We start from the raw sequence: 25,711 nt of genomic DNA on the forward strand, positions 1-25,711 counted from the left end.
ACCAGATGCATCCCTTGCTGTTTCTGTGTCTTAAATAGATGTAAAGGTTAAATATTAACTCTAAAACTAGGCTCATCATTCTTTTAAGTTTTCATAATCTTTGATGTGGCAGTAAACTGAGTTGAGCATCTTCTAACTGGTTTACTGGATTATCAGCAACGTTGTCTCATGCTTAGCTTGTATACTTCAAGTTCTTTAGACTTTTTTTTATTTTTCAAAAGGTTGCCAAGATAAAAATAATTACATACTTTTTGAAGTTGTCCCAGAAAGTCAACTGTCAGCCTGTCCATCATATGTCAGTGTGACTAGAGATTGCCTCTTCTAGAGATTGTGCTTCTACAGTGAGCTTTTTTGCCATTTCTCATCCGTCATACTGGTATTTCTGGGTCCCATATCTTGTTCTTGCATTCATTATACTTATTAAACTACCTTTTTTTCTTGTTTGTATTTCACATTTTAATACATTCTATTTATCATTCTAACATTTCTATTTTATTACAGTCTATCAGCACATTTTTATTAATTTCCTTTTTTATTAAATAAGCCAGTGTTTTTTGCCTTGTGGATGGTGAACTTTTTGCAGTACAAATGCAAGAATTACAGACACTGCTTAACAAAAACGTGTTAAGTATAAATCATGATGGGAGGTTAACATTAACTAAAAGCAGTGCACATTAATAAACAGCATATGATAGGGATATATTTAGTATGCAATAATGGGTCCTTAGAAGGCATCTGTGTCAATTCTGCAAGTCACAAGTGTCCCTAGAGCTCTACATGCACAATGCTTACCTGAATACACATTCAAAATAAACAAAAATAACATTCGACCAAGCTCTTGGTTTTTTCTGTGTGTGAAGCTGTGCCCTCCATCTGAATAAATCGCTACACTCTGCATGAACGATCAGGAAGACAGACTGTAAAGTGCACTAACATTCATGTTGCACTAAGACACTTTCTGCTGGTAAGCTTTTCACAACCACATTTCCATTTCCATTGACCATTATGGCAGCAGGCAGTTTAATGTTATGAATACGTTGCCACATGTACGCTTATATTAAAATGTTTGGACAGTATACATTTGTAGACTCCTGGAAATGTTAGTTCAGTGTTGTGGGAACAAAACCAGAATTTTTTTTCAACAACCACAAAATAAAAATATAAAACATTTAAAATAATACAATAAACATCTGTATAAATTATGTAATAAAGTAGCATTCATATTAAGTATAAAATGCCTTTTAGTAGTTACATAGTTTAATCACGTATATCCAAGGAAAGTCTTGCTTTTCTTTTCTTTAACTTAAGACTAATATCAACAGAGTTGCACAAACATTGCAGCATCATTACATTTACCACAACCAAACCACAGCCTTACAGCAAGTTTTCTGAAATGTTCTGAACAGATTGTGTGCTGTCTGTAATCAATTAGTCATTTCATCATTTCATGTATACTTCTGTATACCTCCATCCTGTATTGTCTTTCGTTTTTGTTTCAGCATGCATTGTTATCATAGCTTTTAGTAGAATTCCTCTTTGTGTACCTTGGGAAACTCTAAGCACTATCTGTATTCGAAGAACACAATGCATTTTCATTTACATATGTGAAGGGTACCTTACTGCTGAATCCAATGTCAGTTTGAATTGACTGTTTTCGGCATTGTGTGGGGATGGTTAATCTGCGATAATGCTTCACGTGGTTCTGAATTTAAAGAAGTGTGTAGGAATGACTTCTCATACAGCTATTCATAATTGCACACATTTTATGAAAATAAATATTACAGTTAATAGTTCTTTAAAATCTTACAAACATATGTAATGTTATTGGTGGCACTAATACACACTGACCATTCTGTTCAATTTTTATAGTATAAATGATTGATGGCAAATAGCTACCAGTAGTAATTCAAAACCAGTGCTCTGTTCTTTGTGTCAAAACATGTCAGAGCCCATTTCCTTTGTACTGAAGTAGGCAGCATTACACTGAATTTAAAACCTGAACTATTGCTCAAAAGGGGAGAGTTCAGTTCATTTGGTCTCGGAAACACTTTTGATTAGTAGCCCAAGCACACGGTCTGAAACGGGCATCACTTCAGGACAAGATCAAAGTTGAGGTTTCACTTAAAAAAATCTTAAATAAAAAGAAATACAAAAAATCCTAAATGAAACATCCTTGTTAAAAAAAAAAAAAAGAAAAGACTATCCCTTTATTACTGGAAAAAAATGTCAACACTACCCTGAGGCTTAGGTTCAAAGCTTTTATCTTGTTTCCATTTATATGACTGGATTTGAATTTCACACGAGAGATGGGGCTTTAATGCTCTGGTATCCCTATCACTGCAGATTGCTTCTTACATTTTCATTAGTCTTGTAATCCACCACCCATGGAATGCTTCACATGGGTGAACTGTGCCTTAAAATAAAATATAGGTCTGGGATACACAGGGTCTCAATATAGATAGGGAAAATCATAGCAATGTGTTGCATTTGCCAACCTTGTGACCAAGCAGTTCCATTGTAGCAGGTTTGTGTCAGTCTTTAAAAAAAACATTGTTCTTATCTTGGAGAGCTGGGAGGTGTCTTGCGCTCCTCTGAGTGCTGGGGTTCCTGACAGATGCTGTGGCTCCAGGTCTCTCCTTTGTAAATAAGGGATGCACATCCAGGCTTTACCAAGGTGTTTCCTGTCTGGCTCTGATAGCAGAGACTTCCTTACATTTTGCAGCGGTTCCCATTGTGACCTTCAGCATTTCTGTTCAAGCTCAGTAAATGTAATGCATAGCTTTAGTGCCATTATTCATTTTATTTTTATCACAAGAAATTAAGAAGTTTTGACCCTGTCAACATAACATAATGTTTTTTTCCCCTACTTTACCATAAATGTGTCCGTTCTTCTCTCACAGAAGCACATTAAACTAATTAGCCCTTTGGACCATAAGGAATGCAAGCTGTTTGATTTAAAATGTCAAGTCCACCACCTTAGAAAGTGTTAAGCATAAACAAATAAATAAAACATTACAACTGCTACAACTACAACTTAGTATAATGCAAGACCTTGGTCTGACCACCAAGCAGAAAAAGAAGTATAGATTCTTATGAAGGTATATTTTGTGCGTGTCTGCGGGTGCGTCATCCACCGTCTATTTCGATCCACTGCTGGATGAATGCCTCCCCAGTATGTTTCTTGCTACGACCTACAGCTTTTCTTTTCCATGTCACGCCTGCAAAGTGTATGATTTCATCTTCCCATGTTTTATGTTAGGAAGCTCATATTTTCTGCATCTTGCCAATATTTCTCGTACAACTTGTATGTGATCCATTGTGTTATCCACTTCTGAATCCTGCTTGTCCTCTTTGCTGGGTGAAGTCTAGTGTGTCTTGAAGGTGATGTGTTAATGTCTTCGTAAATACTTTGTAATATCTTAGTTCTTCAGATCTTCTTTGTCTCCTTTCTTGTACAATCTGAGACACTTTGTGAAAAGTCTCAATCTTTTCAATTGCTTCTCTAGCTTCTTTTAGGATCTCCTCTGTGATTCCATCATCTCCAGGTGCTTTTCCAATGTCAATGTCATCATCTTTATGGCATAGCCTACTTCTGGAATCACTTCTTGTATTTCACTTGTGTTCATCAAGACTTCTTCTCCTACTTTATTCGGGTCATCACTACTTTATAGGTTCTTGTAGAACTCTTCTGATAATCGCATCTCTGTTTTTGAATCATTTGTCAGGCAAGGATTTGATTCTTTCCTATTCGGAGGCATTGTTTCAAATTTCTTTGATTTCTATTGCTTCATTACATGTACTATTTTTATCATGGGAAATAGAAGTATATTGGAAATCAATTTTGATGGAAAGTGTATTACATACTTTACCATATACACCCAGCTATTTATTGTTTAATGGTGAAAAGGGAGTTATATAATCTACCGTTGTGCTTACAACCCATTGCATTTTGGATCTACTGTCTATCTCCCACTGTCAGGGACTGGGTCATGCTTTACAGATTTCTGAGTTTTCCTGCATCTTTTGGATTGGTTTTTCAGCCCTTGGCAGTGATCTGCGAGTGTGGGAGTTTCCCTGGCAGCTCCGTAGGTGCTAGGTTCCCTTTTTTTTTCCGCTCTCTTCTAAATTCCGTTCTCCCCTCGTGGTCGTACATTATAGTTTCCATGGCAACTTCTCAAACTAACATTCTCCCCCTCAGGTTGCAGTGAGTGCCTGTGTTAGTCACTTAAATATATCATTCTTTTTGTACTCTACAGAAATGCACAGAGATAGCAACATTTCCATGGTTACAGCAAGGCCTTGCAATCCTTTATATTTTTAATACATGCAATGTTTCTATAAGGTAAGTAAAACTGACAGAATTCATCTTTTAATTAAAGTTGAGGTCTGGTGGATCTGGGGTACTGGTAGATGAGAGTATTTTATTTTATTTTTATGTGCCTTTAGTTAGGTTGTTTTCTAAATACAGAAAGTGCAGTTTAAGCTGTTTTGTGCATGCGTTTTTATGAAAGCTACAGTATTAGTCTCATGTTAAAGTACTGATCACATTGGAATACGACTATGGAAGGCAAAACAGGCAACAGTGCTTTAATTGAGAGAAATATCCGGTGCAGGGTTTTAATATCTGCCTCTGAGATGCGAATGTAAAATGTTATCTTGAATCTGTGGTTAAGTTCAGGCATGCACACATTTCTATTCCCTGTGCTACTTATGTCTCTTCTGTGTATTTCCGTGGCAAACCATGTAATGCATGTTCTTAATTGTACATTTAAACACCCCACCCCCCTCCCTGGAGGGAGTAATAATAGACTGATGTATGTAAATTCTTTAAATCTTCTCTCGTGAATTGCTTTGTCAATACTGTATATGAAAAATAGGTTGAATCTTGGTCTGCAGATAAAACAAATTGTGTGCCCGTTTCATAAATGGTTTTATAATCATATGTTGGCTTTATTGAAGTCTTGATGGGGGAGGGAGGTCATTGGTTAGGGTTTCAGAACACAAGCCATTGGTCTTATTGAAATCAGGAAGAGCGAATCTGAGCCTCTGTATTTGAAGAAACCCCCCTTTACCACAAAGGGTATTTTCCTTCTGAGTAAGAACAGCTGTTTGGGGTTGCATAACAGTGGCACTGTCAGGAGGTTTAATTTCAGGCTGATTCAGACAGGTTTTCATTGGTGCAGCTTGAACCATGACGACACCAAACTGGATCATGGTCAAGGGTGCGCAGAGAGGCTGTTTAGGGTGATCACGGTGTGTGATATAAAGTTAAAGCTGTTGTGACAAAGCAGTTAGTATCTCAGGGGAAGAACTGCCACTGGTAGCTTAGAAAATGCAGCAGTTCCTCATATCAAACCCCATGAGTCTCATTTTGTAATATTTATAGTGCTGTCTCACCAGAAAGTATACAATTTTTAAAGGTTTTTATGTTTTTTATTCAGTGGGTCAGATGGTGGCTGGGGCAGTACAAAAGATTTCAAAGACTTCTGGAAGGTGGATGCTATCAATCGGGACTCCCAGGGGACTTTTGGGCCAAAGTAGATGACTGCAAATTGAGCACATGTATTAGTATTTAATTGTATTTTGTGGTCGGCTACCCAGTGAGCAGTGGAGCTTTTACAGAACCAAATAGCTGTGTTTCTTTTTCGCATTCTTGCTGCAACTACTAGCAGTTTCCCCAAGACAATGTAACCCAGAATTTATTCAAAATGGTGCTTAAAAATAATGCACTAAAAATGAATAGATAAATTAAGATATTACATGGTGGCAAAACACAGGTCGAACAGTAGAAAATTGAATAATTTCTCCTTGGATGCAATTTTTCCAAATATATTTTGAGTCATCCTTTTGTTTTTTTGTTTTGTTTTTTGGAATCGGCTTTAGTTAATAAACTCTCCACTGATGCAGGAGGGATGTAGGCAGCTAACATACTTCTGGAAACCCATGCTGCCCAGCCATCCGCTTCTCTCCATACTGTGAGTTGATAGCCTATTCAACACTGCTCATACTGTAAAGAACATAATATAGAAATCAAAAATAACAATTTCAGTGATAATACTGTGGGCTCACAGATGCCCACAGCCAAAGGACTCACAGCAAGCCATGGAAGCCGTAGCCAACTGAAGCCCACCCAAAACTGACAGTGCTTGGTCCATTGCTTTCCTTCCCATTCAAGCAAGCCATGCCTGGACTATAGGGCTCAATCGGATCCCTGAAAGATGCTTATATTAGCTGAGCCCCTGCGTAGACCCCCGAATCCCCCTTTGAATGCAAGAGAATGGGGCTGAAATGTAAGCCATCTTAATAGTAAAACATGCTGCATCTGTGGACAGCATCACTTTTTATAACTACGTGATAAAGTTACAAACAAGAGGAGGGCACTTTGCTCACGGAGTTGTCGGAAGTGTATTGATCCCACAAACCCTTTAAACTGTTGCTTGAGGGAACATTTTGAAATCAGAGCCCAGCATATGGTTTGGTAGTTTATTCTATAAGCCAAAGCAAAAAAGACCCTTCTGTTCTCAGTGCTCAGTTTTCCGTGTGCTTAATTTGTTTCCGTTTTGCTCCTCTGTGTATCTTTGAGTTAGTTATTTGGATCAACTTTGTTTCAAATCTCACCCAGTTACTTATTTCTAGACTAAATAAAATACAATGAGAAAAATATACACTAATTCTTAATCACATTCTATTTTAATCACATTACATTCACATATATTGTCTTACGTTACAGGAATATATGATTCATAAGACAATATTATGGTAAACCACATTAATTTACAAAAAAAAAAAATATTTAATGTTGCAGTTAATTCTTGCTGAAAGGAATATTTTATGGGTCACTTCTAGCTTATAACTGTTTAAATCTTATGTCTAATTACTTTAATTTATATCATCCATCAGTGTGACCATCAGCTTGATAGCTGCTAGCACAATTTTTCATAGTGTTTTTTGATGCATCATAATGTCCTTAATTATCAATACGGAGTTCCTGTTTTACAGCGAGATATGAATGTGATGTGTAGGGCAATGCTTTGTTGGTGTCTGCTTTGCTACTTTTGCCATTTGTTTCCACAGAAAAAGCATGCAGAACAAAAGCATTTCAAGTAATGTTTTTTAGCTAACAATTAGACGTATAGAGTAAATACAGGTTTCCAAACATGCTGAAAGAAATCTTATTGCTGATTGACAGAAGGGACAGAACAGTCAACTAGACAATGTGACTTATTTTTGACTTAAAAGCATTATCCATTACATGTCTACTGACTAGTTGGTGTAATCTACCAGGCTGGTTTGTACTGTAGAATATCAATTTAATATATTTGAAATAGTTTTTATTAACTGATGTTCTGTTTTATCTACAGCATTTTGATGATGGAAGTGGTTCTTTAAATATCACTACTACTATAACTGTTAGTTAGGTTCAGTGGTTCTTTGTGATTGAAATATTCACACCAGTTTCAGAAATGTCTCAATTATTTTATGTTTTTATGAATTATGTTAGTCTGTTTTTATTAACATTTAAGATCATAGAAACTGGATTCACTTTGACTACATAATTTAATTAATTTAGTGACCTCCTATGCTCTTATGTTATTGATTTAATTTCTTTTAATATAATAAACCATTAATTCTACTCTGCTCTTTACACCATAATACTGTAAACTATTTCTGCTTTGCAGTATTTTCGCAAAAAGAAAATGATTATATTTTAACCCACATTTTGCTTCTGTTTTCTTTCACTTGTCTAATAAACAGCACCTGAGATAGTTTTGTCTCCTACAAAGCTGTTAAAGTGATTATATTCCAGAGAAAATAATACTGTTTTTCAAACAAATCTAAACGTAACAGCTTTTGTCTAGTAAATTGGAAAAAAGCTTAGTGTTATTTTGTAAGTATTCATCAAATATATATCAGCTCTAACTTTAACCTTTTAGATAATGTCAGCTCTTCAGAATCAGTGTTTCTTGGAGCTGCTCAAGTGCAGTGGTGTTGAAGTCCAGTGTGAAGTTTGATAAAGATGTAAAAAAAAAAAAAAAAAAATAGGAACAAGATGATTTTGGGTCAGATCCATGCACTGAACAGCGCAGTTAGAAAATGCAAGAGATTTACTTATGACTTTATGAAGTACTTCGTTTTTCCCATTAATGCCACCATTGCACTCTTCTATGAGACTCTGATAACCTTTGGGCATGCGTTTTTGTTTTGTTTCTGTTACCATCAAAATAGTTCAATTTAAACCCTTGTGATTGTTTACAATGATTTGTGTAAATACTACATTATAATTTGTATTGAACTGAGTTGAATGTCTGTCTATTCATTTTGTATCCCGGGCTTTATGACAGTCACTATGAATTTTGAAGTAAAGGGTTAGCAGAGGTGCGTGTGTGTGCGTTCATTAATTGAGCTATGCTGTAAATAAGTTGAGTAACTGAACTAGGAAGACAGTCTTGGTTTACCCTAATTTACCTTGTTCAGACTGGACTTTCTTGTGATTTACAGATGCAGTACTGAAAAAATCATGCTTATAGGAATAGCTGTTCTATATGTATCCCACATTTACATAATGTTTCTTTCACAGTGCAAGACTGAATTTGCACATGCACAGAGCAATTACAATGTATAGCCCACAAAAGCAATCTGCTGTGTAGAATAATCAATGTGGAAAGTATTTGCAGAACTGACAGCACATCAGCATCACTTGCCTTGACCACCACAAACCAGCTTGTACACAAACCAAAACCTGTGTTACGGTTCTGTTTCGTGATGACCGCGGTGAATCGACTGTAAATACTGGCTGGTTATAGCACATTTTCTTCTTTTGACAGTAACAATGGAAGATTGCTTTGTGGCCTGGGGGCATGGGCCAGAAAATATGGAGTGCAGGTCCATGTTGTCTTGCCGAGTATGAGTAATTGTGAGTTATAAGGATCTTAATAAAATGCTGTATTATAGCAACATTCATAATTTTAATAATCTCTGTATGGTGAGTTTCAGTTTGTTCGGCAGCCACTCAATAAACTAAAATGTGTGTGTAAGTGTTCTTGTTTCTATATTAGATTTAAAAGTTGCTCATTAAAGCACAAAAACTGAGATCAATAAAAAGGTATATTTAGTTTCCAATTCCCTTTCACTTGACAGCATGTGTGAAACCTTGGTCCGGGTTACTGGGATCCACTTCACACATTAGGAGAGTATTCCAATTAACTTATCTGAAAGGACTAGTATTCAGATAGTATCTTAATGATAAGGAAGTTCACCGTATCGCATGTTTGGATACTGCTATCTTGAATATTAAAGGATTTATGAGGAACATCCCCTTATGAAATGGAATAGCTATTCAGAATACATGTTATTCTGAGTACTCCAGGAATACTATTGGCATATAAAGATAGTGACTGTTTCCTGAATCCCAAATTAAATGTGCTGGGGGCTTTTATTTGAAAAGGCATATCAAGATATTTCAGACCTCATTCAATTTTCTACATGCTGTCTGTGGATTTCACTTCAGGGTACTCCACTGATTTATATTATTTATGCCTAAATTGCTATATATTAGTTTAGCTGTGATGTTTTTTTAATTGCAGTGTCTGGTCTGTTTTCTTGCTCCAGCTCTCTATTTTTTCATATCACATTGTAGTAACCTATGGAATTATCTAAACATAAGCTTTCCACTTTTATAGAGCACAGAATTGTTGTCTAAAATCACCAAAAGCCTGAACATGATCATATTGTCGGAAGGCGTAAGTGCAAACCTGTCAGTGTTTTCCAGTGTTAGATAGTCTTTCACCCCATGTGACACACAATCTCAGCCATAGTTTATATAAAGTGCATTTAATTAGTGGTCTACTAAATATAGTAGTTTAAGTACAAGTGCCAATTTGTTTGCATTTGTGCAAACTCACACTCAGGCGAGCAATGTACAAATGCATTGGCTCTGTTCTGTAGGACTCATTAAGAGAATAAACCATGAATGCATCAAATTTTGCCAATAATAACTTAAAAATGCCTAGTATACAGTATTTCACCATTACCTTACATATATAAACCGTATTTGAAATGCACTACTGTGTGAAAGAACTTGGAGCTGGAGGTTAAATAGCCTTTTGAGAGAAATTCCTCCTTCAGTTTTATTTATTTTGGTATGTTGAAGGCTTTACTTAATTTGTCTTACACTGACCTTTGTATGAACAGTTATGCAAAATTATCAATTTGAGCAGCACTAGGCAGTTCTAGAGCAGGTTGGTGGGTTACAGATGCATAGGCAATGTGGGGCACATGGAAGGGCAGGTTTTTTTATATTCACTAAGACAAAATTAGGTTATATTAATAAGTCTTTTTGCTGAAAATGCAGTCTCCCTAGCTGTAGGCTCAGAATATTAATGGCTAAGCCTTCCCTTCACATACCATCTCATTAAATCGTGCCTTGCCAGTTTCTGTGTGTAAAGAGACTGACTGGCTGAATGGAGCACCATGATTCTGAGCAGGGTGGGTTGTGAAATGCTACACTAAGTGTCAAGATGTTTTAAACATGAGGCAAGACCTAATTGTGGTTTTGGCAAAGCACAGCTATAACAGCAGGTGAAGTAAAGTCACATTTTAGCCATGAAGGAGACATTAGTTCACCACAGCTTCCCTTTCTCATTGGATTCTGAAATCTGTGGCACTTTGCAATGTCCCTCTCTTTATCGCCCTTATGTTGGTACTTTACATTCTGGTGTATTCTCAGCTAAGTGTTTGTAATGTAATTTGTGATTTTTGCCAGGCTGTACTTTACATCCTGTTCCTGCTATAATTATCCTCCCCGCCTGTTTGCCAGGCTAGAGCAAGTTATGTACTATACTCCTGACTGCTATTTACACCCCTCCATTGGGGATTATACCTTCTGGAACATTCTGCAGCATTTTATCCTGAGTAACATGACATTGAAATAGTCCTCTCCTGTTTATTTGCTTTAGTAATACTGAAAATCCAGACTGTTTCTCACTGTAATTTTATATTGCGCTCACTTATGTACTGTAAGCTTTGTTATTAATGTACATGTGTCTGGAACAGAATTACTGTGATGGGAAAGATCATAGAAATATACCCACTGACTAGAAATACATCAGGTAACTAAAACGTCCAGTCAGAGAATATTCCTTTACAACTGAGGTTACCCAAACATAGCCAGAATAACCTATTGGTAAGAGTCTTCTAGTTTATAGTCAAAATGGATTGAGAGACACTTATATTAGATTTCTTTTAACCTGTTACAGCATCATTGATCATTATTTTGTCTTTATTTGTATCTAACCAAGTCCATTTGTACACCACCGCATCATATAGGTGATCTCGACACAGACATACCAAGACATCTAATCCTTTGATGCAACATTATTAGAAGTAACAACTATTGGATAATGAGAAAATGATCTGCTTTTAATAGTTGTTTTATACGTTATAGATAACAGTTCTGTCTATTGTATTTGGCAGTTGTCAGCTGGAATTAAGTTCAGGTTTGCTGTGGAAGATGGCAGATTATTTCCTCAGTCACCGTATATTCCACAAAAACGTCAATTTTACAATTTTACAATTTGCCATCAGCATTCCTTTTTCAGATGAGTTTTAAGTTGTTCTCATGCAAACGCTGATTTCCACATCAGGATTCACAGTGTGAGTCTAACCCACAGGTCCCCGTGTCACTTAGAAGTCAAAATAATTATTGTTTACAGCCTTTAAATATTTGGAATATTAAAGCCAACAGTGTTTATTTATACAGATCTGCTCTAATGAAAGCACAGAATGTACTGTGTGAGACTTTATCAATTACATGGCATTTTGTTTGTTTTTGAAGGTTCTTTCAGATGGTTATATTCTTATATGGTACAGTTGAAAGCAAACTGATTTATCAGTTGAAATGTGTGACTCTGGGCCGCATATTAGAATAGTAATTCCAACCGTTTTCGATTTCCTTCCTATTCAGACTGCGATTTTAATTTATGTAAATATTTGAAGTTGTAAACCGCATGGAGCCTGATTCTTCTTATTATAAACAGAACTGTTTGGTACCTGTTTTCATTGTTTCACAGTCATCTGGGTCTTTATCAGCATTTTGTGAGCATCTTCAACTAACCATGATATAAACTCTCATATACATCCCTGAATTATTAATCTTTCTGTCCAATATCTACCTATACTGTGTACACACCTTTTGTAAGTGCTCAGTTTTTCAGATATTTGTGATTGTACAGTTTTTGTAAGAAAATCTAAAACCCAAATGATAACCGTAAGTAAGCTTTAATATCAGATTTAATAATTTCTGCAGCACTGGATAAGCCAAAAATGTCTGTGAATATTGTGGCAAATGGAAGGTTGTGTTCATTGTATCTTGTGGCCGTACGTGTTCACTACTGCACTATCAGACACTTTAGTTTCTGTATCAACTTCAGTAATCTTAATTACCCATTGTTGTGAAGGAAATTTTAAGTTTTGTTTGGAAAACTAAAGCAAGTCTAGTCCCTATGTTTCTCACCCTGCCCTGAGATGATTATAATAATTTTGTTTAAGTTTGTAAAGGAAAGCAAAACAGAACAGTGTTTAGGCAAAGTCTGAGCAGAGGTGGTGACTCGAGGTGCCGTTTTGATTAATGCCACGGTAAATAATCCATTAATGAGATTTAGAAAGCTTGAAATTTCTTTAGCAGGCCTTGTAGGCAATAGCTTTTTCTCATGCATTGCAAATAACTCCTCAAACAATCCTTTTATTATTTTTTTATTGTTGACAACAGTGCCCTGTCATTTGTTTTCCCCATTTAGGTTTTTCCTTATGAAAAAAATAAAATAAAGAATTACTGTTATAAGAATAATCTTAGGAGGATTTTATTGGCACATCAAAGCATGCTTTAAATAACATTTTCAAAATATATAAGCTCAACTTCATCTCACTCCACACAAATGGTATTCCGAACTTTTTGAGGAGGAAAAGGTAAAGTACATCAATATTTCATACTAGAAAGTGCTGCGGTCAACACAAGTACTGCTGCTTTCAGGAACGTTTCAGGGACTCCTGCGGTTTGCTTAGGGTGCTTTATCAGACATCATTAGGGTCATGTACATTAAACTGCATTTTATAAACTGCCCAATTACTTCAGAACTGAACAGCATTAGTCACCTACCTATTTCTCTTATTTCATGTTATAATTCCAGTATCACAAAAGTAAGTAATATTAATGGAATGCAGCCGCACTGGAAATATTTTTTGTTGAAATTCATGATTTAGTGTAATTTTAAAATAATGACACAGCTAATAGAATGCCAGGTGGAAGAAATTGCAGTGAGATTCTAGGTAATTACATAACTAATGCATCATCATCAGTCAGTGTTAGTTTACGTTTCAGAGCCACCTTGGGCTGCACAGAGGAGGGGTTTGTACTTCATCATCTGGTAATGTTGTCGGCACCTTGAATTATAATTTACCTGACTGTCAAGGTTTACAATGAAGTACCTTCTCAACTGCCTCCTGTTAATGATACGCATCTCAAATAAACACTTAACTGAATTATTGTTTTAATACTACAACTACTACTACTCGTACTGTATTCATATGGATAATATACATTTTCAAATCTCTCTCCAAATCTCCCTAAAGTTTAAATTCCTAACATTTCTGATTACTCTCAAATTATTGAATTGATCTCATTCAGGGGCAAAATTAGAAGTTGATTACATACTCTTATATTACAATGTATTATCTTTCTCCACAATAAATATTCAGTTATTTGGTTACAAGAATCAGTTGCTACTTTTTTTAATTTATTTTTTTGACTCAAGCAGATTATGCAAGGTAGGTATCCAATGGAAAGTGTTCGATTTTTGTATTTAAATCTCCAATCCTCTTTTTAAAGGCAATATTTGAATCATACTTGTTTAATTGTGGCAGAGCTGAGATGGCATTCAACAGAGAATCCGCTTTTCTGTTTGTGTGTGTGTGTGTGTGTGTGTGTGTGTGTGTGTGGTTTGACCCATGATGATTATATGATATTTAATATATATGGGGTATCTTAATCTGTGGCGCTTCATGACATGTTGCAAATGATTTCTACGTCTTGTGTGCAGAAATTCCACTGTTTTTTAAATTGCTCTTCAAGAAAGCAAAACAAACCAAAACAAACCCCACAGTGCTGCTGCTTAGTCAGTGCAGGATGTGTTTTCGTGCTCATCTCAATGCGTTTGGATTACTTTGAAAACCTGTGTTGTGCAGAACAGCACCTTTCAGCAGCTGTGATTTTCCCAGCCTACTAAGGGGGTGGATGCTGAGTGGCGGCTCCCTGCGGTGCACCTTCCTCAACAACACAAACAGGCTTCACTCTGGAGTTCAGTGTGTTTTCCAGACTCAATTTAGGCTGCAAGAGTGCTTTTATACAGGGCATAAATGAGTCTCAGTTGGTTTGGTGTGCCTCTTTCTAACGTCTATACATAATCATCTGCATTTATAGTTTGTGTTTTTTTGAAGTGTAGAATAATTAAGAGTTACAGCTAGGAGAGCTTAGGAAAAGTGGCTTTGCAGATACAGTAATTGGTTTTTGGTTGAGCATCATTGACAGTATCAGTTCTTTGTTTTCAAGGCTATACATCATAATGTAAAGTGTCTCTATATAAATATTACTGAATAGCATACTATTACTTGATATTTACTACAATTTTTTCACTGTAAATATACATCATGAATAATAAGTCTACTTTGAATCACTGAAACCAACTGTTTTGTGTACGTTTCCATTTCAGGTTTAAAAGAAAAAGGACAATTGAATTGTAGAACAATCTTCTCTATTTGTTAAGGTAAGATGCATGAAATGTAGCTTTTCATCAATTTCTACATTTAAAAAAATATATTATTTTTTAAATGCTGCATTTATGATACCTCACTGTGTGTGTTGACAGCTGGTGTTTTTATGTGTGGAAAGCTTGCATCAAGGATCACATGATGAAATGCTTTATCTGACTTCATAAAAGTATCCGGTTATATATTTAAGAGGGCTTCTATTTATAGCAGAGATCATCATAATTAAGACATTTAATTCATCTTGTTTGAACCTTCTGGCTTATGAATTAACATTACTTTATTATTTCTGCAAATATTTAGTGATATGAATTCATCTCATCTGTTATACATGCCAGCATCATGCTAATGAGCAGTAGATTTCCAGCCCCAATCACAAGATTGCTCGGCCTGTGGTTAAAGTCACTTGTATCCATTAATTAGTAATCAGATAATCAGTGATGCATCATGACTCACTGATAGGAAAGGAAATTACTTTGTCCTCATTGATCACTGCCAACATCAACTTTCATTGCCAACAGAGATCCATACTACCAGATTTGCCAGAGTAAACTTTGCTCACTCCAAACTCAGTAGTTTGTTGTCCAGGTTATTGGTGAAGGCCAAAAACGCCATTAAGACAAATTCCATATTTTAACAAACCATTCAAGAAAAACCTCTGTTCTAATCTTAAAAGAAGCTGATTAATAATTATGGAATTTGTGAAGGTGGAAACAACACAGGTGTCTAGTGAGTGAATTCCACTTCAAATGCACGCAACATCGAAATACACACTGAAGCACTACCTTTAATAGCTCTGTAATACATTGCTGCCGGCCTTATGGGAGTATAAGGTGACATTGGTCTTTCTAATCAAAATGCAGGCGCCATACTGATATTACACTAAACAGTTAGCTATACAAATCAGCATAAAACAGATTAAAGTATTCAAGGTAACATTTATTATCCTCTTGTTCAGCGCTCCCTGGAAGATCTGAGCCGAATGGTGACCTGCTTCGTCCTCTGACTCATTTTATTTTTCATGGACCCAGTTGTGAAGCGCTTGGTCTCACATAGTAATATATAGAGCAGAAAGAACCGCATTCATTGGGAGTCAAGTTGAGTTGTAGGTCCGGCGAACCTGCCGTGATTTATTTTCCTTTTCTTTTCTCGTTCGGTCTAAGAATTTCAAAAGTCGTTTTGCTCTCCTTTATCAGGATTGTTGTCATGAAAGGTTTGTGAAATAAGTCGTTTCTCATCTTATGTACATTGCTTGTTTACAAGTCATGGCACACTACTGTTCTGCATCTGAGACATTGTCTTATAAGGAAGGCGCTGTTCCTTTGTAGTGTAAAAGCTGGGTAAGTTGAGAAACGGGTGGTTGGCTGTCTGTCACAGTCAATCTGGGGTGTCGACTGTCAATCTACAGTGGTATCAGCAAGAGGTAAAACCAATTGTCTGCACAAGCATAGCAATAACCATAATGAAAAGGATTAATTTTGTACTTATTGTTATGATTAGTACAATTATAATTTATGCAGTGCCAATCATGTGTTGCCTGCTATTGTGCACTCAAATCTGCCTAATTTCCAAAGGTTTATCTTTCATATTTAAATGTGTTTATTGGACAAAATATAAATTGAGGAAGCAACATTTCCTAAATTGATGTAGGAGCTTTGTTTAACTGAATTACACACACCATGCTTTGTCTTAGCTTGTCTTAGCCTGCTGTTGTATGCAGCAAAAACAAACCTGTTTTGCATAGGAAGCAGATTGATTAAAAGTGCATGTCGTGATCTTGCTGAGAGACAGCCACACGCCAATCTTCAGTTATAAACTAAATTAAAAGACAATTGGACCATTATGTTTAATCTAAAGCATTCCTCACAATCGCCACTGGAGCGCACTTGTTTGCAGGGGAAATTATTTAAGGAATTACAAATAATTGAAAATGTAAATGGTTTAATCATTTAATTTCCAGATTCCAATTGATGAAAACATTGACAATGAGCTCTTTTTAAGCTTTGATGTTCCAGTGCATAAAGGGAAAATAAATACAATTGAAACAGTAAAGTTCTGGAGGGTGTAGCCTGTTTTGTAATTGTGCAGTTTTACAATGGCCATCTCCTCTTAATGTTTTAAAGATTGTTTCTGGAATGCAAATGTGTGTGAAGTAGTGTTTTTTAATCTCATGCATGCTTTGATTCTGGCTGGTGTTACCAGTAATGTAAGGTATTCTGGCCTGAACTCTGACTATTTTTCAAATGTGAAAAAAGATGGAAATTAACATATGGTGGGAAAAGGGAATGAAGGAAACCATAATACAATCATCCTAATTACCTTTATCCACCTGTCTTAAGCCTTGAGCGGTTGATTTTCTCCAGACCTGGAAAAGATCAAATGTAGAGCCTCCCACTGAAGAGTTATTGCAGGAAATGATTTTATTAGTCGAATAATAAGCAGCTTAGTCACGGCTACTCCGGCTGCATAAAAAATGAAATATGTACATTTAAATGGAGACAGTATATTATTTCAAAGTCTAAGGAATCCATTATTTTAAGATAATGTGATGGGTGTTTTAAATGCTTTTTGCCTTTAAATAGTTTATGTAGAACAGTACCTGAGCATTTGTAGAATAGGAGTAGGGCAGCTTGTGTGATCTGTAGCACGTTCAATTATTGTTATGCATTTGTTATTGCATCTTTCTAAAGAGGGAAACTTCAGGTTTCATTTATGCATGTGAAGCTAGGCTTAAATATAATTGCTTTAATTATGCATTCAAACCATTGGCCTATCCTCGGTGAAAATGATAATATCTGTACCTTGAGAGATGTACAGTGTTATGCAACTGGTGCTGCTCTGTATTGGAACTGACTTTTAATTTAGAAACCTTGGGATGTACTGAACACAACGGGGAGTGCAATGATTTTACAGGGCTGGAGTAGTGCCTCTTGAATACTTCACAGTTAAAGCTCCACCTTATGTAGTGATGAGAGATGAAGCAGCTGAGAAGGGATATAGTGCATTGTGATTTTTCTAGTAATATAACCTTCTTTGCTATAACTTTTCTTTGCAATTGAAAATAGAGGTTTCATCAGAATAAACTGAAATTAAATAAAAGGATGTGTTGTAATTGGATGCAGATTTGCAAAAAGGCGTTTGAAGGATATTTCATGCATTTTGTTTATTCATACATTAACTGTTATGGTTGGCTTTCAAGAAGAAGTGTGCTTCACAATTTGCGCATACATACTGACACACATTCCCCATAATTAGGTCCGATTGCTTTTCTCAGATTTATCCCTGTAGAAATTGGTTATAGTACAGATTTTGAAAGTATAGTGTGTATGTGTGTGTATACACTCACCTAAAGGATTATTAGGAACACCTGTTCAATTTCTCATTAATGCAATTATCTAACCAACCAATCACATGGCAGTTGCTTCAAAATCCACCAGTATTAATGGCCATGAGCCTACTGATATTATAATTATATTCTGCATTATATAGCAGTGGCAAGCGGCCACAGTAAGCTAGGTAAGCAGCGCTTGGCCAGAAGCAATTCAAATGATAAGAGAATTTAACCTACATAATATCAAATTTTATTTGTATTATATTATCACTATCTTATCACTATCTTATCACTATATTTCTGTTAAACTCATCTGAGTTTTTTGGGGGGGAGGTGTCAATTTATACATTTGTCAAATAAGCAATATATTATACTGACATGTATTTCATGTATCACTATTGAAATGTCTTTGTAAACTACAATATAGTATTAACTGACAAGACAATTAAGGGTTATTTGTGAATTAATCTAATAATATTAGGCACATTCATTTGAGTTATGGACAAATTATTATAGTATCTATAGCTCTATAGAATAGCTGTATTTACATTACATTATTAGTCATTTAGCAGACACTCTTAACCCATTTAACAGCTGTAACTGAAGTACCTTGCTCAAGGGTACAACAGCATTGTCCCACCCAGGATTTGAACCCACAGCCTTCCAGTTATGAGTCTATAGCCCTAACCACTACTGTACAATGCTTCAATTCATTCTTTAGTTCTTTCAGTCTGCATGTACTGCTTGCTGTGGTACTTTTTCACTCATAAATGTCTTTACCAATGCAAATATTGAATTGTATTGAATGTGCATGTGTGACTGGATTGTACGTGTGGTAACAAAGTATACACATTCCTTTTGTGGAAGAGAAGAGCTATCAGACTCTGTAGAAAATTACAGAAAAAAGCCTCAGACGCCATACAAGACTGCACATACCCTGACAAATTAAATTTAATGCTGACAAATGCAAAGTGCTATATGCAGATAGCAGGATTGTACTTTATGATTATCAATTGGGTAGTATTGAATATATATATATATATATATATATATATATATATATATACACTCACCTAAAGGATTATTAAGACACCTGTTCAATTTCTCATTAATGCAATTATCTAACCAACCAATCACATGGCAGTTGCTTCAATGCATTTAGGGGTGTGGTCCTGGTCAAGACAATCTCCTGAACTCCAAACTGAATGTCTGAATGGGAAAGAAAGGTGATTTAAGCAATTTTGAGCGTGGCATGGTTGTTGGAGCCAGACGGGCCGGTCTGAGTATTTCACAATCTGCTCAGTTACTGGGATTTTCACGCACAACCATTTCTAGGGTTTACAAAGAATGGTGTGAAAAGGGAAAAACATCCAGTATGCGGCAGTCCTGTGGGCGAAAATGCCTTGTTGATGCTAGAGGTCAGAGGAGAATGGGCCGACTGATTCAAGCTGATTGAAGAGCAACTTTGACTGAAATAACCACTCGTTACAACCGAGGTATGCAGCAAAGCATTTGTGAAGCCACAACACGTACAACCTTGAGGCGGATGGGCTACAACAGCAGAAGACCCCACCGGGTACCACTCATCTCCACTACAAATTGGAAAAAGAGGCTACAATTTGCACAAGCTCACCAAAATTGGACAGTTGAAGACTGGAAAAATGTTGCCTGGTCTGATGAGTCTCGATTTCTGTTGAGACATTCAGATGGTAGAGTCAGAATTTGGCGTAAACAGAATGAGAACATGGATCCATCATGCCTTGTTACCACTGTGCAGGCTGGTGGTGGTGGTGTAATGGTGTGGGGGATGTTTTCTTGGCACACTTTAGGCCCCTTAGTGCCAATTGGGCATCGATTAAATGCCACGGCCTACCTGAGCATTGTTTCTGACCATGTCCATCCCTTTATGACCACCATGTACCCATCCTCTGATGGCTACTTCCAGCAGGATAATGAACCATGTCACAAAGGTCGAATCATTTCAAATTGGTTTCTTGAACATGACAATGAGGTCACTGTACTAAACTGGCCCCCACAGTCACCAGATCTCAACCCAATAGAGCATCTTTGGGATGTGGTGGAACGGGAGCTTCGTGCCCTGGATGTGCATCCCACAAATCTCCATCAACTGCAAGATGCTATCCTATCAATATGGGCCAACATTTCTAAAGAATGCTTTCAGCACCTTGTTGAATCAATGCCACGTAGAATTAAGGCAGTTCTGAAGGCGAAAGGGGGTCAAACACAGTATTAGTATGGTGTTCCTAATAATCCTTTAGGTGAGTGTATGTGTGTATATATATATATATATATATATATATATATATATATATATATATATATATATGTGTGTGTGTGTGTGTGTGTGTGTATATATATATATATATATATATATATATGTATATGTATATATATGTATATGTATATATATATGTATATATATGTATATGTATATGTATATATGTATGTATATATGTATATATGTATGTATATATATATATGTGTATGTATGTGTATGTATGTATGTGTGTATATATATATATATATATATATATATATATATATATATATAATTTAAGTATATATCTTAAATTGTTTTTATATAAGCATTGGAATTGTTACATTTAAGTAACCCATTAAGAGATAAGCAGTAATATAATTTGATTCCATTGTTGAAACAATCTCTACGAAACAGAATGAAATGTTGTGAACTTGTTTTATTCTTGTACTCAAAAGTATTTCGGACTACGGCTTAATAATCTTCATAAAATGACTGTAGCACAGTAACACACATCCACTTTATTTTTATTATGCGTCACAATGCATAAAAATACCCCGTTTTTTTTTTTTCATCTCGCCCCAGGTTACCGTTTGCCTTCTTCATGCGTTTGCTTGCCAGAAACAAACACAAACAAACAAACAAAAATCAGGTTATTGGCAAGTGCTTAGCAATTGAAGTTGTGGCTACAAATTAATGTTGATTTTAAGTTTACTTCCGTAGACTCCAAGCTTATAATGTGACAGTAGTCTCCGTTGTCGTATGCACAGGTAATACCTGGGATATTAAATTAGCCACGAAATTGCTGCAGTAAAAATGTATTCCTAGTAACACCCCTGGGTAAATGTCAGAATGTTTCCTGTTTGTTTGGCTTGTGTTACAACTTCTCAACATACTATAAAGTAATATTTTGCATTCTGGGTGCTTTGGTAAAGCCTTAATATATTAATACATACATAGTTTATGTGGGAGATGCTTCATTGTTCACCCAACTATATTTGAACATGTTTCAGACACAGGATTATAGATTCAGATTTGACACTGGCTTCAATCCATCTTATAGAGTTTTGGTGGAAATGCCACTTCTTGTTTGTATACCACCACTGCCACAATTATGTTTTTGGTGAAGACATTAATAGTCTTAACCAGTACAATCAAAACGTTTTGGTTCACTTCAAATTTGCGTTTTGTTACCATGCCAAAGACACCGTTTCTATATTGAAACACATTTTTATCTTGCTTTAATGAGATTATGAACTCTTCATTTCCTGTATTATGGAGTAGATTGATGAATGACTCCCTGTTTTATTACGTTTTTTTCCTTTATTGTATGTTGCATAACAGGAAATGGAGTATTTCTGAGGTTAAAAATAGTTGTCGAAATTGATCATGTAAACAAAGTATACTTCTATAATTCCCTTTTTTGTAATTTATTTATGTTTAAAGAATCCTGGACTCCTGGTAACATAATAGTTTGTGATGTTCTGTTATGTCATGATTTAAACAAAACTTATACCTGTCCAGTCTAGGCTGTGACATTTACCATCATGTGTGCCTTATATTTAATTGTCAGATATCAAATGATTGTATATAACTGTTCATGCAAATGCAAGCATAGGCTATTACATAACAACAAACAAAGGCACAGAGAGATGGACTCCCAGCACCGGGCCCATTTTGACCATTTTTGACTCCCTTGCTTTAAGAAATCTCACTGTAAATCTATTTGTTCACAGTAGGACTTTGCAACTTTTTCAGAACACCCTGGGGAACATTGTGCTGTACTTCACATTCATTTATTTACTTTTTTCTGTTTGTTTTAACAGTGATTTTTTTAAAATTTGTCCACATATTTGAAATTAGATAAAGGACTTATTTAGTAACCTTAGGTACCTTATAGTACATTCTGAAGGTTGTGTTGAAAAATATTGATGTTTGGGCAATTTAAGACTTTCTTTCACCTGAGTGATTTTTCAATTTTTTATTTATTTTTTGTACACATTTCTGTCTGACTCCACATTCCTGTCTTTAAATATTTCCCATAGAACTATCAGTGTAGTTTGGACTTGATTGTCATGTTCCCAAGAGTTTATAACGGAATACTTCAACAGCTAAAGACAAAAGCCTTTACTGCTTTTTTTTGTGTGAAGTGAAAAATAGATGTATATTTCAAAAATGCATGTTTTATTTTGGTATTATTATTCAGTAGTGTGGATAAATGTATGCAGCTTGTTTAGTGATCAGTGGTATCTTACAATACATTATGGAATTTTTGCTGAAATATATTGAAACTTGGGCAAACTTTATCTCTTGGTATTAATGTGGAACCTGTTGTAAAAAAGGGAGAATAAAAAATGAAAGCAAAGAAACACAACACTTGATTTAAAACTGAACATTTATTAAAAAATAGTAATTTTAATGTTTTAATTATAAATAAACTACAATGAAAGCTACTGTTATACAATACAAAATTAATAACACCAAGGACATTTGATATATGATTTAAACACTTGGAGCATAAAATGTGCCTTTTAAGGATATACAGCACTTAGTAATATATTATTTTAGATTCTCTTGGACCAATGTTGAGATCTCCGTGGTAAATTTTCCGTCAAGGTGTCAAAGTAAGTTTCCGTAATTAGGTAGGACATGTGCAATAGACCCTTCCCCCCACAGTTATCATAACACAATCAAGCTTACACCTAAGCTTACATCCTGAAACAGTGATCACATTATACCTCCTATCTTCATCTGTCTACCCATGTATTTTATGGGCAGAAAATTTGAATAAATCCAGCTAAACACAACAATAGTCATAATTGTAACTATTAATAATTGCTGTATTGTTTAATTAAACATTATCTAGTTAACATCCAGAAACCACTGCTATAAAAACATACTAAAATCAGATTAGACAATACAAAGTCATATACAATAATAAGTGAAATATTTTGGATTTAAAGTGTTTTTCTCACCCTTGCTGTGTCATTGTTTTCTATAGCTGCTGCAGACACTCCCAGCACTTTAAACTTTAAATCTCATCTCTGGTGATGTCAGGTGAGAAATATTGCGGGGCGTGAAATTCAAAGTCTCACCTATCATGTTTCAGTCTTACCTGTAAAGTATGATAGATCCACAGGTCCACAAAGCACATTCTGTATCATGATGGCAGTCTTTAAGAGGTTGATGGAAGTATGTATCTGTACTCATTGATCATTTTTCACTGGAATACATACATTTCATTTCGGACCAAGAAGGATTTCACCTCTTTCAGTATCATAGCTGGATAAAGTAATTGGGCTTTGTGTGTATTTCCTGCTGTCTTCACAACCACAGTTCTTTTGGTGGTGGGTCCAGATTAGTGTGCTTAATTTACAAAGAATTAAGCGGAGAAGACCCTGCCTTCATTCTCACTTCTATTTAATGGGACAGAAGATCTTAATAAATGCAGCTGGTTGGCTGTAAGGCATAGGTGTTGATGACCAAACTTAATTTCCGGGAGATCTGCAGCAAAGAAATGTTAGACACAAAATGCACTGAATCAGCCGTCAGTAAATCATGAGGTGTTTTAAAACAGGATAATCAGAAAGCCCACCTGTGCCCACTCTGTGTTGAAGCTCCTCTGGGAATAGCTAAAAGTCATGTATTAATCCCATATATGAATGCTAATGATCATGGTAGTCGTCTTGAAGGATCAGAGTCCTTGCTTCGTCAACATCCAGTTACCACTTCTGAAGGTTCACCACCATTTCTGTGAATTTGATGGTGTGCTCTCAAAATAAAATAAACCACATCTTGTCACATTTGCAGAAAGTCATATTAATATTAGATCTGCATATCCTTTTAACAATTCCAAGTTTGTCAATATGTTGTCACAGCATTCCACTTATGTAAATTGTTAGACTACTATAAGTAATTGAGAATTCTGTTCAAACGTATATCTGCCACAACCTTACAGCAACATTCAGAATATTGTGAAAACATTGTACATGAACTTGGTCACCCTTTCAGTGAATTTCCCATCGCAGCAATGTTTTAGAGGAAAGAAAAGTAATTTACATTTTAGTGAGCATGTTATCTTTGACAAGCATCATTTACAGATGAGTTATTGTCAAATTAAAGTAGAGGAGATATACAAAGGATAAACCACAGTCCCAACACAGAGAGTGCAACTGAGGCCTTATAAGGAAGCCCTATACATTTAAATGCATGCATTTATATAACTAACTAAATTAGAATCAGAAGTGTGTATTTCAATAAGTGAATAAACCAAGTGTGAGTTCAGAGCTACTAACACTCATCCTTCCATTTATTGACATTTATTATCTTCCTAGCCTATGTATACAGTTAACCCTAACCAGTAGACATGACCACACTGTTGAGAGCAGAATCAGTCCATTGTGGTAGTGTTGCACAGCCGGCCCAAATGATTTTTCCATTTTAGGCACAGTGCTTGCACCCTGAATCTCAAGAGCCAAGGTCATTCAAACATTGGGTCTCCACAATGATTTGTGTGCAATTTTGCAAAGTAAGCCACACTCAACATCTGTGGACATACAGCATGTGGCCCACTTCAGCAAATTCATCTCCAAAGGATAATGGATACATGAAAGAATGCTGATGCTATGATATTGCAAAAAGAGGCAACTGACAAACTGATATATGAATCATCATTGTGGTTGTTGTTTTTATTTGTGAGTATTTTGATCGCTTAACTTCAAACGTACTTTAAACTGGAGTGGCCTTGCCTTCCTTGTTATTGATATCTGAAGAAATAATACATGCTTAATTAAGTCCTGTTATCTAGTGATACTTATACATATAACCTACAGTGGTCATGTCCTCTGAAAACAACTCTGAGTTGATATGCAGTTTACCACAATACCTTACTCGTACAAACTCATATTCATGGTGAGGTTGATCAGCATGAATTCAATTGGAGGCTGTTTCGTTTTATAGAAGCCATACGTTTTATTAAGGGGGTAAATGGAGCTAGCTATAGCTTCTGTTCCCAGTATGTAGTTTGTGTTTGGGTTTGTTGCCCTGGTTAATGGAATATGTAATGTGCTGTGAATGTCTGTTTCACAAGATCTTGCAGTGCTTACTTCAGTTTCAATGTAGTGCTGGAGTCTCGCTGCAGCCGTCTGATTTCTGTGCCCAAAACCGGGACAAAATTCCAGGCCTGGGTTTTTGGAGTTTAAAATTTAAACCTGGCATCCTCGGAGCACCTGGGCTTGATGACAAATTTTTTCATAGGCACATAAATAGGAAAAATAAGGAATATG

The 25,711-nt window shown here is 35.8% G+C and overlaps 1 protein-coding gene across 1 annotated transcript in view; it reads left to right on the forward strand.

Annotated features, from left to right (window-relative positions):
- shank3a (SH3 and multiple ankyrin repeat domains 3a) overlaps positions 1 to 25,711 on the forward strand; it is a 385,335-nt gene that overhangs the window by 14,260 nt on the left and 345,364 nt on the right. Inside the window, exon 2 of the mRNA XM_066724020.1 lies at positions 14,763 to 14,816. The gene's annotated coding sequence lies outside the window, so the exon portion shown is untranslated. The remainder of the gene's footprint in view (positions 1 to 14,762; positions 14,817 to 25,711) is intronic.

The sequence above is a fragment of the Amia ocellicauda genome, chromosome 15 (genome assembly GCF_036373705.1).
Source record: "Amia ocellicauda isolate fAmiCal2 chromosome 15, fAmiCal2.hap1, whole genome shotgun sequence".
NCBI lineage: Eukaryota > Metazoa > Chordata > Actinopteri > Amiiformes > Amiidae > Amia > Amia ocellicauda.